This window comes from Ceratotherium simum, chromosome 18, assembly GCF_057802395.1.
Source record: "Ceratotherium simum simum isolate JZ-2026a chromosome 18, ASM5780239v1, whole genome shotgun sequence".
Lineage (NCBI taxonomy): Eukaryota > Metazoa > Chordata > Mammalia > Perissodactyla > Rhinocerotidae > Ceratotherium > Ceratotherium simum.
Genome location: NC_141917.1, coordinates 48,697,155 through 48,714,368, shown reverse-complemented (window position 1 = coordinate 48,714,368; position 17,214 = coordinate 48,697,155). Strand labels below are relative to the sequence as shown.

Sequence of the window (17,214 nt, the reverse complement as noted above, 5' to 3'; positions counted from 1 at the left end):
TATGACTTCCTATCAAGTTAGATGATGTTCTTTTATTTCAAAACCCTTTTCCAGAGTCAGGCCCACCAATGTGAACTAAGGGAGAGAGCCAGGAGAAGGTGGGAGGAAGTGAGATGGTGAGGCTAAGAATTCTTTAAGAAGCATCAAAGATGAAGAGGAGAAGGGTCTGGATGCAGCCCCCTGCATGAGGCTCCACCTGGGACTGGAGTCTTCTGGGCTCAAGCACAAGCCAAGGACAGCTGCCTCAAACTGTGGGAATTTTAAATGGCACGAGCTCAACTCAGGGGCCAGCATCCATGTCTTCAGATCTTCAGAAGGACTCTTCTCAGTGCAGAAGGACAGACTCAGACCATTTACTAAGAGCGGCTCTCACAAGGCTTCCAACAGTTCACCGTGTTGCCCAAAATCAAGCTCTCACGTCCTCAGTTCCCAAGACAAATGGAGTGGTCTGAGCTAGGTCAGCAGACCGAGTGTGGAAGCGACATTGGACATGGGAGGCTCTTCTCGTCATCTTTAACCCCAACCTTTACTTCTTTCAGTGCTGACTAGGGAGTGGGTAAATTTAGACATTACTTTCTTCCTGCCTTATCTTAGTCACTTGGCTACATCTCAAGCACTGAGCTAATTCTACATTTTCTTTTAAGAATGGGAGGCTACTTCAGAAATGTATATGTCAGTTCAAAATAACATGTAGACCAGTTCCTAATCCCCCAAAAGTGAACACAAAAGGGAAACTATTATAGAGAGAGAGTGACAAACCAAGAGAAAGAAAGAACAAAAAGTTCTCGTGTCTATCATAAGCAGGACCAGTATAACTGGTCAATTAACTTTAAGAAAACAGGGTTATAAGTCATGAAAACAGATCCATCCTGTCATAAATGTGTTATTTTAGTCTAAGATATAGAAATGTACATCAGTTCACCAAGGCCTTCTCCCTGGGTGTGAGTCCATTAATTCAAGCTTCCCATTGTCTTTGTAAAAAAAACATATTTAATAAGCATCCCTCTGGTGGAGACTGCTGGCTCTTCTCCCAAATCCATTCTCTCCCTCTTGATAATAAAAGGACTGTAGCCCAGCATGTTTCTGTCCCCAAACCGTCCCTTTCCCAGTCTCTCTTGCAGTTAGATGTGACCACGTGACTGAGTTTTTGTCAACAGAACGCTTGCAGAAATGATGGGTGCCACTTCTGGGCTGATGCCTTAAGGTAAGGGGGACGCCTCTTCAATGCTCTCTTCCCTATTCTGATTCTAGAACCCATGATAACGTGTTTTCAACCAGTTAGATAACAATAAGGCCTTAAGGGCTGGCAGATCAAAACGATGAAAAAACCTGGACCCCTGAATGATTGCACAAAAGGACTTCTCTCTGACCTAGAATGCTCACGTCGAATTACTACATAGAAAAACAAACAAGCAAATAAAATTCAATCTTCTTTAAGTCATCCAATTACTGTGAGGCCTCTTTGTTCAGTAGCCCTAGTCTCACCTTCACAATCCAATTGTCTGTGATGTGCAGTTTCAATTTGTTAACATGGACTAAAAGCTTTTAAAGAGATATATGTGTAGGAAATAATCCAAGGGTAGAATCTGTCACACTTTTATGACTTTCCCTCCCTTTTCTACAGATGTCTCACCACATCATATCTGACAACATTTCTAAAGGTACTTGTTTTTATCAAGTCTTTACAAAGCATTCAATTTAGTTCTCATAGAAATAATTTTCTTCATTTTCATGCTCATGTTTCATTCGTTTAAGGTAATATTTAATTAAATTCTGTATCATGAAACAACACAGCCGGCATAAACACGTTGTGGAACACACTGACCCTTGGTGTCTCAGGTAGCCATTGCTTCATTACAAACCACCCTCAGACTGAGAGATTTAAAACAACTCTGATTTTTGCAATTCCCCCTTCGGCAGTCAGTGGTTTATGCGGGGCTCTGCTGAGCTCCTTCGTGTGTCACCTGCAAATCAGCTCAGTCCCTGGGGGTTGGCAGAATGTTGGCTGAGGTGAAAGTGGCAACTGGGCCATCAGCCAGCAGACTCCGGGGGCAGGTTCAGTGAGCCACAGCATGCAGAGTCCCTTAAGGGCACTTGTCACTTCTGCCACATTCTATGGTTCAAAGCAAGTCCCAAGGCTGGCCAAAATTCAAGAGTAGGGGAATGGACTCCACCTCTTGGTGGGAGAACCTGCAGAGTCACATTGAAAAGAAGCATGGACATGGGGGCGAGGGTTAGAGGTTAGTTGTGAACATGTTTTATAAACAGTCTTCCACATCTGGTAAACACACAACTGGAGGGGTGGGAACAGAAGTGAAGGAGCCAACCTTAGGAGTAACCAACTAGCCAAGGGTGTGCCAACAGGTGCTGAGCCTGTCAGTCAGTATGATTTGCAGGGGGAATGGAGATCAGCTGCTATTCTAGAAAAATCATGAAGTGGATGCCATTAAAGAGAGCTCCTGCTGTTCCCAAAACTTAAGAAGCTTTTAGAGCAAGATGAACTGTTTTTACCTTCCAAGTTACAAACATTTGAGGATAAGAAGGATGTGCCAGAGAAAGTTGGTTGGTGCTCACCAAATGTCCGTCAAGCATCCTACATTTCCTCCCCTCCCTGCTGTTATGTTGGGGCCACATGACCAGTCTTGGCCAATGGACGATGTTACTTCTGGGCTGAAGCGGTCAAAGCCAATATGCCTCCTCAATCCCTCTTTTCCTTTTCGGCAGTGACCCTGAAATCCACATGGACCAGATGGTGTAGCTACGAGATTAAGGAGGGCCACCCAATCTAGACTGAACTTCACATGAGTGAGTAATAACACTGTGCTGTGTTACACCACTGAGATTTCAGGATTTATCTTACACCCTAATGTATGCAAGCCTACCCTGATTTATTCAAATGGTAAAGCTCGGTTGAAAATGCACAAGGACTCTAGGGGACCAGAATCATCTGTGGAGTGCATCCATGCTCAAGAATCAGAATTCAATGAGTAACACATGGAGTTCTTAAAAGAGATTCCCAGGAACACAGACTTACTAGAGTGTCAGGTTAGTTACAGTCCCAAAAAGGAACTAGTTTTTAATAAAAAAAAAAAAGAGAGAGAGACTTTTTTGACAAGATCCACATTCTCCAAGCCCCAGGAAAAGAATAACTTGGAAGACCGTTCTCTGTATGCCCAGTCACCCTCAACTTGGAATTGAGGAGCCTTGGCAGTGGCAGGGGGAGTGGGGGGCTATGGTAGGTGGAAAGGGCACAGTGTGTCTATTTTTATTTTACTCTGAATAAATCCCATTACTCAGGACTGCTATATGTTGACTTTATCTATAGACCACCCACCATTTCCCCAAAGGGAGGAATAGGGAGGGGGCCTGGTTGCAGATCAACAGAGACAGAGAGTAGGAAAAACTCCAGATGCACCACAGACCCTCTAACTAGAAGCCTGACCTCCCTCCAACCCCATCCCCTGAGAGGCAGGCTACTTTCACAACCAGAGCTCTCTGACTGTAAATGAGAAAGACGGCAGTACAACCCTAACCACAAAAGTCCCAGAGACAACATTCTGAGGAGAGCGCCAGCAAGGCAGACAGTCCGTTTGGGTGTAAGTGGACTCTGCTCCCTGGGATGACTTTTTGTTTCTTTGTTTGGGGGAGGATGAGTGTCAACTTCATTACCATGATAATGAGAATTGGAAAAAGCAGCAGATAAATGTGTCTGTCCATATTGTGTCATAAGGATACAGCAATTACACATATTCTGAGACACTGAAATGAAACGTGCGTTTAGAAACATTTATAAGTCCTCAGGGGTTTGAGCATCTTCCTCCGACATGACATCACTTGGGATGGCATCCCTCTAAATCCGTAATATCCCCACAGCCTGGTAAGTCTGGTGCAAATGGGGAAAGGATCAACTGTAATGTGCAGAGGTTAACAGAGCTCTGCAATTAAGGAAAAGGAAATGGTTGAGGAGGCTTGGGTTGGCACGGAGGAGGATTCAGCAGAGAAGATAAGATAACAACAAGATAAAGAGGTGATATAAACGATCCAGTTCTCATGCATTTAGACTCAGCAACCTGGATTCTTTTCTGACACGAGGCAGCGTGGCTGGCTCCAGAACCCTGGTCACCTAACATCACAGAGTGCACCTGCATTCTCCACAGATTACAAAAAGTGCCACTGTCCTTTCTGCCAAGGGTAATAATTGAAATGTCTAAAAACTAACTGGTCCAGCACAGGCAGTGGCGAATAAAACACAAGCGAAAACGGGTAAGGCGCAGGCGTAGACCAGTGGGAAGGAACGCCAGGCAGCCCCCAGTCGACCGCCTTCCTCCTCACATCTGGGCCCCTCACGGGGGGCGCTTGCACCGCCCTGCCGGCTCCAGCACACTCACTTTCCAAAAACTTTGTTTCACCCCTCTAAAAAAGGAAATATCAAAACCACCTTCTACATTGAGAGGGAAACACTACATTTTTTAACCTTTTGCATGCCCCCTGGCATACTCAGCTCTCTGGGGTGCCTGGGTTGGTGACTGAAGCAATAAGGATCTGGAGGGCACGAAGGATCCTGAGAAGCTGGGGGACATTGTCAGATCCACTGTCTAAATCCTTCCCAGTCCTCACAATCCAGTCTTGACGCCAGTTCTGTAAAGTCTTCTCAAATACCTTGCCCAGGAGACACCTCCCAGGGAAGCTTATCTGAAGTTTTCTTAGAGCATTTATCACGGTCTGTGCTTTAAAAATGCCTGCTCTCTATTCTCAGATGTCAAACTCCAGGAAGGCAGGGCTCACACGTGTTTAATCTTGGATCCCCCACAAGGCTGAGGATGGTGCCAGACACGGGCTGGAGGAAGCGAGCACAGGTAGCATGTGTGCAGCCTGGGGGACAGGATGGGGAGTGCAAGGGAAGCTGAGGTGAAAGAGATGCTGGGGTAAGGGGAGGGAAGAGGGGAAAGATTCACGTTTAGGGGTCAGGAGTAGACAGACGGTACTGCCCAGGGCACTAGCGGATGGGGCTGTGACCCTGCCTTTGGGGAGATGCTCCCTGTGTCCCCTACTGGGAAGTCTGACAGCATCTCTCCCTCATTTCCCTCCTTTTACTTTCCTCTGTCCCACTGTGGGGTACCGTGGCACCTATAGAGTTTGCATCTTGTAGGACACAAAATTAAATCAGTAAGGTACAGGATACCTACTGTGCAAGGCACGATGATGGAGTGAAAGTCATGGTGCTTATAGATTTTACTAATTGAGTGTGAAATGAAACAGGGACATTTTCCAACCTGGGAAACTATCAAGTTCGTTGCACATAACACTCAGAGAGGATGTGTCATCACTTCAGTGAACAATTTCCTGGTACAGGGGCACTTGTTTGTGAGTAAAAGCTGTTAGACACTCCATGCGGATAAGAGCACAGTGAGAATGCTATACTCCTACACTGGTGAGGGCATCGTCACCGGAAAAAATGCCCAGCAATATAACTTCTGGGCTATGAAAATATTCATACATTTGACCACATAATTCCAGTTCTGAGACCATGTCCTTTGGCAGTAAATCAACAGAAGAAAAACGTATGTATTATAGCACCATATTCAATTCCCTAAAATGGAAGCAATCCAAATGTCAATGAGAGGGAAATGATTTTTATAACTTTATGGTTAGTTTGATTATAATATATTATGTGTCCATTAAAAGTGGGTATTCATGGGAAATTTGTGAATATATAAAATATTTATAAATAATATTAGATGAGAAAAGCATACTTGAAAGTTTTAAGAGTACTACAGACATAATTACACAAAAATTCATGTGCACATGGACAATAACAAGAAGATGACACTCAAGGGTAATAAAAAAAGATAACTAGATGCATTAGGTAGTGGATTATGTTTAACTTAATGCAATTAAAAATAGGGGTGCTGTTTTGCAGTATTCCACAGGAATGGAAGGAGAGGAGAAGTAAAGGAAATGAAAGACTAAGGGGGAAGAAAGACTTTAGCCCAAGACAAAATTCACCAACAACATAGCTCACGTTCTCAGAGCTGCAATTTGTTTGGCATTGACTATTTTCAATAAGGATAATGACTAGATAATATGTAATAGGAATGCATGCTAATGAATGAAGTCTATTTATTCAGAAAGAGGCTTATCCATGAATTCTTTCCTCTTAGCAAATTACATGCATGCTTGGCTATATTAGATATTTATGGAGGGGAAAAAACTAATTTCAGCTTAGTGTAACAAAAATGTGTTTGGCGTGGGTGCTCTGCCTGTGGCTCTGCCATAAACCAGCTGTGTGAAGCTGAGCAAGTGACTAACACCCACCTTGGTCTCAGTTTCTCCACATACAAAGTAAAGGGGCTGAACTGCAGCTCTGAGGGCCCCTCAGCTGTAACATCTTATGACACTGGGAAATCTCATCCTGTCTTGGGGAACTTGACACAGTGCATGGATACAGCTCTGCATTTGATTTAGTAATGGCCAGGGACTCCCAAGAAGAGAATTAGACGGAGGAGCTGCATTTAGGGGTCCTGACCTCAGCAGGCTAGAGGTTATCACTGCTTCTAGTTATTCATTTATCAAATTACACTTATATGGTGCTTATGCCCTGTTAGGTGCTATTGACAAGTATTAACTCATTTAATCACCCAACAACCCTAGGATATACGAAATATTATGTACTCATTTTACAGATGAAGAAACTGAGGTACTGAGAGGTTAATAATTGCCCAAAGTCACTCAGCTGGCAAATGGCAGAGACGGGACTCAATTCCAGGCGGTCTAGCTCCAACATTCACATTCTTAACCATGATGGGATTGGTTGGGATGCTATTTTTTTCATCTGACACCCCCAACACACAACTCTCCAGCCAGGAGCTTACAATTTCATAGAAGGGAAGAAAGGCTCCAATATAGAATTGCCAAAAGCATCTGGCCTTAAGAATGGCTCAGAATACTCCATTCATGATCATTAACCTTGGTGTTACATGAGCCTGATGGATCCTTGCGGATTAACTAGATTGACCGCTGCCTTCTGTAAGTCTAGCATTAAGAGTAGATCCCCTGGGGGGCAGGCCTGATGGCCTAGTGGTTAAGTTTGGCGTACTCCACTTAGGTGGCCTTGGTTCATTTCCCATGCACCGACTTATACTACTCACCAGCAGCCATGCTATGGCAGCAACCCACATATAAAATAGAGGAAGATCAGCATAGATGTTAGCCCAGGGCAAATTTTCCTCAGCAAAAAAAAAAAAAAGGAGTAAAAGAGAAGATGGCAGCGTAGGCAGACTCTGAACTCTCCTCCTCCCACAGACACAGCCAATTTACAACTACTTGTGGAAAAATTACCCCTGACACAGAACTGAAAAGTGTATAACAGGAACTCCTGCAACAAAGGACAATCCTAATTGAGGTGGAAGAGGCAGAAACTCCCTTCTGGAGAGGAAAAATGCCGCCTTCACAAGCTGCCAGCTTCACAGCCGCCAGGCAGCAGCTCACAGGTACGCAGCCCTCCCTGGAGGAGCGGGGCCCTGAGCAGGGGGGCCCCCGCTGTGGGCATTTTGTGGACCCAGCACAATAGAGACCAGTGGCATAATATCTGACTTTGCCTGCTACTAAAACATTGGGGAGTACCCACAGAAAAGCTGGTTCACAAAGAAATTAAAACCGGCTCTTAAAGGTCCCACGCGCAAACTCACCCGTTTCAGAAAGCATCCTAAAATCACCAGCAAGAAAGGTGCATAGCGCTTTGGTGGAAAGAGACTCACCTGATAGGCCCTGAGTGCATCTCGGTGAGAGGTGAGACCTCTCCAGGGACTGGGACATTGGCGGCGGCCATTGTTGTGGCCTGGTGTGGGCGTGCTGACACAGACGCCATTGGAGTTCTCCCTGGGGCCTGCTAGCCCAGGTCTGCCCCACCCACTAGAGCAGGGATTTAATCCAGCTCAGCCAGGGCAGGCAGCCCACCCTAGAGACTGGCCCCACCCAGCAACAAGCCCTCAGGCAACTTGTGGGCCTGCATAGATTGGTGACTGGATTCTCTGCAGCCTGGCAACTGAGCTCACTTCAGTGGGGCAGGGCGTGCACAAGGAGCGGGTGGAGAGTGTGGGGCGGTGGTGGAGTGTGTGGGGCTCCCGCCGTGGAGAGACTGGGTCCACTTCGGGAGGTCGGGGCACACACACGGGGCAGGACTGTGTTGACTATGTGTGTGGACCTGTGGGGGGCAGGGCTTGTCAGCTGCAGAAGACTTGTGCTTCTCAAAGACCCACATAGGAGGTTTGCCCCACCTTCCAAAGTCTGAAACAACTGGGTGCTCCCATGCCTGAGGCCAGTCCCACCCAGCTGCAATCCTCAGAGAGCTGACAGGAGACCTAAAGGCTGGAGGCTTATAGCAATTGTAAGCCCCTGAGCCTAACAACCTGCCATGCTGGGGGCCTACTCACTTAAAAGAAATACTGCAACACAAATGTGGTATTAGAACTTGCAGCCAACTGTGCTGGCGTTCCCCACACCTGATAAAGAGACTGAAGGGCCCACAACAACTACAAACAGCTGAGCATTACAACAGCTGACCAGGAGCATAACTCTGCCTACCTGGGCACATACAGGGAGAGCAAACGGCCACAACAGAAGGACACACGTAGCCCACATAGGGGTCAGCCCTGGAACATTGAGAACTGAGGGAAGTGCACTGCAGGACTCCTAAGGCATCACTTGTATAAAGTCACCTATCCAAGAGCAGGAGACGTAGCTGACCTACCTAATACATAGACACAAGCACAGGGAAAGAAGCAAAACGAGGAGGCAAAGGAATACATTCCAAGTAAGAGAACAGGACAAAACTCCAGAAAAGGAACTAAGTGAAACAGATATGAGCAACCTACCTGAAAGAGAGTTCAAACTAAGAGTGTTAAGGATGCTCACTGATGTGGGGAGAAGAATAGATGAACTCAGTGAGAATGTCAACAAAGAAATGGAAGATATAAAAAAGAACCAATCAGAAATGAAGAATACAATACTGGAAATGAAAAATTCATTAGAGGGACTCAAAAGCAGAGTAGAGGATACAGAAGAACGGATCTGTGAGCTGGAAGAAAGACTAGAAGAAATTACCCAAGCTGAACAGGTAAAAGAGAAAAGAATTAAAAAGAGTAAGGACAGTCTAAGGGACCTCTGGGACAACATCAAGTGCACTAACATCTGTGTTATAGGTGTCCCAAAGGACAAGAGTGAGACAAAGGGGCAGAGAATCTAATTGAAGAAATAATAGATGAAAACTTCCCTAACCTAAGGAAGGAAACAGACATCCAGGTACAGGAAGCACAGAGAGCCCCAAACAAGATAAACCCAAAGAGGCCCACACCAAGACACATCATAATCAAAATGTCCAGAATTAAAGATAAAGAGAGAATCCTAAAAGCCGCAAGAGAATGTCAAGTTACATACAAAGGAAACCCCATAAGGCTATCAGCTGACTTCTCAGCAGAAACCTTACAGGCTAGAAGAGTGTGGCATGATATATTTAAAGTACTAAAAGGAAAAAACTTACAGCCAAGAATACTCTACCCAGCAAGATTATCAATTCAAAATGGAAGGAGAGATCAAAAATTTCCCTGACAAGCAAAAACTAAAGGAGTTTGTCACCAAGAAACCAGTGCTACAAGAAATGTTAAAGGGACTGATTTAAGGGGAAAGGAGAAGACCACAAATAGGAATAATTATCTATTTCCATGATAAGAGGGCAATGGATACAAATGCACAAAAAAGAGGTTAGATATGATATCAAAAACATAAAAGGAGGGAGGAGGGGAGTTAAAGAGTAGAGCTTTCAGACAGAGGTCAAATTAAAGAGACCATCAATTCTGTATAGAAGGAGAACGGAACAGAGAAGGACTACTAAAACACTGAGAAAAAAAGTTTAAAAATGGCAGTAAGTACGTACTTATCAATAGCTACTTTAAACGTGAATGGACTACATGCCCCAATTAAAAGGCATAGGGTGGCTGATTGTATAAAACACCAAGACCCATATATATGCTGCATACAAGAGACACACTTCAGACCTAAAGACACTCACAAACTGAAAGTGAAGGGATGGAAAAAGATACTCCATGCAAATGGCAATGAAAAGAAAGCTGGGGTAGCTATACTCATATCAGACAAAATAGACTTTAAAACAAAAACTTTAACAAGAGACAAAGAAGGGCATTACATAATGATCAAGGGAACAATCCAACAAGAGGATATAATACTTGTAAATATCTACGCACCCAATGTAGGTGCACCTAAATATATAAAGCAATTATTAACAGACATAAAAGGAGAAATAGACAGTAACACAATAATAGTAGGGGACTTTAACACTCCACTTACACCAACGGATAGATCATCCAAACAGAAGATCAATAAGGAAACATTGGCCTTAAATGACATGCTAGAACACATGGACCTAGGAGATACACACAGAGCATTCCACCCAAAAACCGAAGAAAACACGTTCTTTTCAAACGCACATGGAACATTCTCCAGGATTGATCACATATTAGGCCACAAAACAAGTCTCCATAAATTTAAGAAGATTGAAATAATACCAAGCATCTTTTCTGACCACAATGGTATGAAACTAGAAATCAACTATAGGAAGAAAATCAGAAAAGCCACAAGTACGTGGAGATTAAACAAAATGCTACTGAACAATGACCGGGTCAATGAAGAAATCATAGAAGAAATCAAAAAATACCTGGAGACAAATGAAAATGAAAATACGACATGCCAGAATGTATGGGATACAGCAAAAGCAGTTCTAAGAGGGAAGTTTATAGCAATACAGGCCTATCTCAACAAACAAGAAAAATCTCAAATAAACAATCTAACAATGCACCTAAAGGAACTGGAAAAAGAAGAACAAACAAAGCCCAAAATCAGTAGAAGAAGGGAAATAATAAAAATCAGAGCAGAAATTAATGAAATAGAGACTAAAAAAACAATAGAAAAAATTAATAAAACCAAGAGCTGGTTCTTTGAAAAGATAAACAAAATTGACAAACCTTTAGCTAGACTCACCAAGAAAAAAGAGAGAAGGCACAAATAAGTAAAATCAGAAATGAAAGAGGAGAAATTAAAACAGACACCTCAGAAATACAAAAGATTATAAGAGAATACTATGAAAAGCTATATGCCAACCAATTCGACAATCTGGAAGAAATGGATAAATTCTTAGAATCATACAACCTTCCAAAACTGGATCAAGAAGAAGTAGAGAATTTGAATAGACCAATCACCAGTGAGGAGATCGAAACAGTAATCACAAACCTCCCCAAAAATAAAAGTCCAGGACCAGATGGCTTCCCTGGTGAATTCTACCAAACATTCAAAGAAGACTTAATACCTATCCTTCTCAAACTCTTCCAAAAATTTGAGGAGGGGGGGAAGCTCCCTAACTCATTCTAAGAAGCCGATATTACCCTGATACCAAAATCAGACAAGGACAACACAAAAAAAGAAAATTACAGGCCAATATCACTGGTGAACATCGATTCAAAAATCTTCAACAAAATACTCGCAAATCGCATACAACAATACGTTAAAAAGATTATTCACCATGATCAAGTGGGATTTATTCCAGGTATGCAGGGATGGTTCAACATTAGCAAATCAATCAACGTAATACACCACATTAATAAAATGAAGAATAAAAATCACATGATCATCTCAATAGATGCAGAGAAAGCATTTGACTAGATACAGCATCCATTTATGATAAAAACTCTGAATAAAATGGGTATAGAAGTAAAGTACCTCAACATAATAAAGGCCATATATGACAAACCCACAGCTAATATCATCCTCAATGGTGAAAAACTGAAAGCTATCCCTCTAAGAACAGGAACCAGACAAGGATGCCCACTGTCACCACTCCTATTTAACATGGTACTGGAAGTCCTAGCCAGAGCAATCAGGCAAGAAAAAGAAATAAAAGGGATCCAAATTGGAAAGGAAGAAGTGAAACTGTCACTATTTGCAGATGACATGATTTTATATATAGAAAACCCTAAAGAATCCACCAGAAAACTTTTAGAAGTAATAAACGAATACGGTAAATTTGCAGGATACAAAATCAACATACAAAAATCAGTTGCATTTCTGTACACTAAGAACGAAGTAGCAGAAAGAGAAATTAAGAATACAATCCCATTTACAATTGCAACAAAAAAAATAAAATACCTAGGAATAAACTTAACCAAAGAGGTGAAAGATCTGTACACCGAAAACTATAAAACATTGCTGAAAGAAATTCAAGAAGACACAAAGAAATGGAAAGATATTCCGTGCTCTTGGATTGGAAGAATTAACATAGTTAAGATGTCCGTACTTCCTAAGGTAATCTATAGATTGAATGCAATCCCTATCAAAGTTCCAACAACATTTTTCACAGAAATAGAACAAAGAATCCTAAAATTTATATGGAACAACAAAAGACCCTGAATAGCTAAAGGAATCCTGAGAAAAAAGAACAAAGCTGGAGGTATCACACTCCCTGATTTCAAAATATACTACAAAGCTATAGTAACCAAAACAGCATGGTACTGGCACAAAAACAGACACACAGATCAATGGAATAGAATCGAAAGCCCAGAAATAAACCCACACATCTATGGACAGCTAATCTTTGACAAAGGAGCCAAGAACATACAATGGAGAAAAGAAAGTCTCTTCAACAAATGGTGTTGGGAAAACTGGATAGCCACGTGCAAAAAAATGAAAGTAGACCCTTACCTTACACCATACACAAAAATTAACTCCAAATGGATTAAAGACTTGAATGTAAGACCTGAAGCTATGAAACTTCTAGAAGAAAACATAGACAGTATGCTCTTCAACATTGGTCTCAGCAACATATTTTCAAGCACCATGTCTGACAGGGCAAGAAAACCAATAGAAAAAATAAACAAATTGGACTACATCAAACTAAAAAGCTTCTGTACAGCAAAGGAAACCATCAACAAAACGAAAAGACAACCTAACAATTGGGAGAAGATATTTGCAAACCATACATCCTATAAGGGCTTAATCTCCAAAATATATAAAGAACTCATGCATCTCAACAACAAAAAAACTACCAAGCCAATTAAAAAATGGGCAAAAGACCTGAACAGACATTTCTCCAAAGAAGATATACAGATGGCCAACAGACACATGAAAAGATGTTCAACATCATTAACTATCAGGGAAATGCAAATCAAAACTACAATGAGATATCACCTCACGCCCGTCAGAATGGCTATAATTAACAAGACAGGAAACAACATGTGTTGGAGAGGATGTGGAGAGAAGGGAACTCTCATACACTGCTGGTGGGAGTGCAAACTGGTGCAGCCACTATGGAAAACAGTATGGAGATTCCTCAAAAAATCAAGGATAGAACTGCCATATGATCCAGTTATTCCACTGCTGGGTATTTATCCAAAGAACTTGAAAACATCAATGCATACAGATACATGCACCCCTGTGTTCATTGCAGCGTTATTCAATAGCCAAGACTTGGAAGCAACCTAAGTGCCCATCAAGGGACGAATGGATAAAGAAGATGTGGTATATATACACAATGGAATACTACTCAGCCATAAGAAACAATGAAATCCAGCCATTTGTGACAACATGGATGGACATTGAGGGTATTATGCAAAGTAAATAAGTCAGAGGGAGAAGGTCAAATACTGTATGATTTCCTTCATTAAGTAGTAGATAATAACAACAATAAACAAACACATAGAGACAGAGATTGGATTGGTGGTTACCAGAGGGGAAGGGGGGAGGGAGGAGGGCAAAAGGGATAATTCGGCACATGTGTGTGGTGATGGGTTGTAATTAGTATTTGGGTGGTGAACATGATGTAATCTATGCAGAAATAGAAGTATAATGATGTACACCTGAAATTTATACAATGTTATAAGCCAATGTTACTGCAATAAACATAAAAAATAAAATAAAATAAATAAAAAATTAAAAAATAAAAAATAAAAAAGAATAGATCCCCTGGGATTCGGAATAAGAGGAATGAGCAGATAAGCAAGACTAAGTGCCCTCCGGGGGGCATCTCAGAACACATGCTAGAATAACGAAATCCTCCCCAGCACCCAAGAGCCAACCCTGGTCCCACCATGATCCCAGAATTTCCCTACTATTCTCAGTCCTTGGGGTTTGTTCCTTCCTCTGAACTCAGTGGGAGGGATTCAGCAAATACTTGTAATAACAATATGAACCACGGAACAAAAGATTCTATGAAGATAGAATTTGGTGAAGTATCTGGTACCTGGTTTTGCTCAACCTAGGCAACAGAATCTTTTTGAAAAATAGTTTTTCCTTTTCTGATTATAATAACAATACAAGTTCATTATAGATATTTTAAATGATACAGAAAAATATATAAAGAAGAAAATAAATACTCACAATACAAACACCCACCATTAACCTTATGGTGCCTATCTGCTAGTCTTTTTTCTATGCATTCTTGTATATTTTTAATGGAAAATTGGGCTATTATTCAGTAGTCTGCTTTTTTCACTTAACATAGCATCAGCTTTAATGGCTATATGAAATTGTATATGGGTAGCAGGATGAAAAAAAATCTGTAAAAAACTAAACCGGCAGTGGGTGCTTTTGCCTTCTAAGTATGGGGGATTACACAATTTCTGTCAGGGGAGAAAATTATATACTGTGTCATTCCATTTGCAGAGACTGGTTGGAAAACTAGAAAGTCTAATTCAACCCTCTCAATCCTTCTGCATTACCAAAGAGCATGAACCCAGAGGAACTCAGAGCAGACACTCACTCCTTGTAAGTCTTGGATCTACAAGCAGAGGGCTAAAGTCATGGGGGCGGGGAGAGGTGGAGTAATACGGTGGGGACCTGGAGTGAGTAAGAGAAATGCTCAGGAGTCTAGAATGCTGCTCACATCACAGTAACACCCACCCCTAACCCTTAGTACAGACTGCTGGACATCCAGATGCCTCACCAGAATGGTTTGAGGATATTCCAAGAAAAGAGAATGCGTGATGCATCTGGGCTGCCTTGCAGTCTGGAAGATGAAACTTGAGGTTGGCAGAGCCAGAGCTCAGCACTGAAAGTGCCCATAAGAACTTAGTCCCTGGAAATTCATAAGAGTCCTAGGGAGGCTATTGAATTTTCCATAGACTGTCAAAGAAAGCTCGAGCCAATTGCACTTCAATCTCAATGGATAAGGAAGCTCAGATGCCATGTAGGTTATTTTGATGTCTCATAATTTATTTATCCAATCTCCAACTATTGTTCACTTAGACTATTTATGTTTTTTCACTTTTACTGATGAAATAATGAGAAATACTGCAGCAGAGACTGCTAATTATTCACCAAAATCCACGTCCTCCTCCTCTTTCTGGGCACAGGACTAGACTACACTTCTTAGCCTCCTTTGTAATTAGATGTGGCCATGTGACAGGGTTATAGCCCATAGAATGTGAGTGAGCTGATGAGGCATCTCTAGGCCAAGGCTTTTAATTACTAGTGAGCTTCATGCTTCTTTTTCTCCTTCTGCCCACTAGATGCAAAAAATGACAAGGCCCTAGGGAACGATGGAACCACGAGACGGAAGGAGGCTGGATCCCTGAATTACTTCATGGAAGAGAGCCTTCTGCCAGCCAGGAATCCCACTTGGAACTGTTTCCTAAGCAAGAAAGAGCCAGTCTACAATTTTTAGCTTATCTGACACTGTATTATTATCCTGTCCTAATTATACATCTTTAAACATAAATTCTTGCACACCTATCTGATATTAGTTAGGATAGTCACCAATTCATGTTCAAGTTTGGAACATTTTAAGGCATTTGATAAATTTGCCAATCTGAAACCAGAATTTTGAGTCTGATAATCATTTAAGGTCTATCCAATTCCTGTAACTATATAGAACAATGTATAAAACGGTTCTTCAACTCAGTCTTTATAGAGAAATAAAAAGTATTTGTTAAGAGGGACCGACCCAGTGGCATAGCAGTTAAGTGCGCACGCTCCACTGTGGTGGCCTGGGATTCAGATCCTGGGCACACACCGATGCACCGCTTGTCAAGCCATGCTGTGGCGGCATCCCATGTAACGTGGAGGAAGATGGGCACGGATGTTAGCCCAGGGCCAATCTTCCTCAGCAAAAAGAGGAGGATTGGCAATGGATGTTAGCTCAGGGCTGGTCTTCCTCACACACACACACATACACACACACACACACAAAAGTATTTGTTAACAATGACTGGACCCTCCCTCCTTATTGAGCATGCTACAGTTTACTACACACATTTAACCACGAAGAGTGACTTTTACTATTAGCTTTAATTCCTCTTCATTAGGAAACCACTCATCACCCTTAATCCATTTGGCACATCTCCATCCTCTTGTACCTCTCTCACGTTGTTCTCATCCAGCACCATCCCATCTGACCCAGAATGTCTGCCTCTGGCTGTTATCCAGTCACAATTTTTGCCTGTTTGTTTGTTCAAAGTGATTTTTAAAGTATTGTCTGCATAAGAACTACAAACACAGAAAAAGGATTTTTAGTAGAGTCTCAACTCACATGGTTAGGTTCTAAAATCAGCCCTTACAACCAAAATCTGCATATGTTCCAATCCTTGAAAATCTCATTGAATCACTTACAAAGACAAATGAAGGACTTGGCATATTCAACTCTGTACAGACTACATATGTAAAAAATGTAAATTGTATATGATAATGTATGGCATATAATAAGGACTGTGTAACATCTAACTTTACTCAATTTTTGTTAGTTTTCTCTTTTTTTATGCTTAAAGTATTGAGAGTTAAGAGTTTATTTTTCCAAGATTGATCCTCTGAAGGCTGACCTCCCAGACACGGAATTGCTTTTCTGCGAAGCTCCAAGGAAATTGGCCGAGGCCCACTGCTTGAAGCCATATAGCCTAGTCAAGCACGAGAGTTGGACTTCAGTTATCCATCTTGCCGGGATGGAGCCGAGGTGGCTAATCCTGCTATGAGCTGGACACAAACATTCCAAAAGGGTTGGACCTCAGCCCCTCTCCTTCCCACATCAAGAGAAGAGCCAGTGATTCCCTAATCATGGAACTTAAAAGCCCCGCTGTCCAAGGGTTCCTCTCTGGAGTCTGGCGCCTGGTCCTGCCAGATCTCCAGGCCCAACCTAGATGATCAAGAGTGGACAAACACGTC

The 17,214-nt window shown here is 42.1% G+C and overlaps 1 long non-coding RNA gene across 1 annotated transcript in view; it reads right to left on the bottom strand.

Moving 5' to 3' along the window:
- Nucleotides 1-7,912, bottom strand: part of LOC147914639 (uncharacterized) — a 168,145-nt gene extending 160,233 nt beyond the window's left edge. The window contains exon 1 of the long non-coding RNA XR_015555118.1: nucleotides 7,758-7,912. This is a non-coding gene — a long non-coding RNA (uncharacterized LOC147914639). The remainder of the gene's footprint in view (nucleotides 1-7,757) is intronic.
- Nucleotides 7,913-17,214: the final 9,302 nt, after the last annotated feature.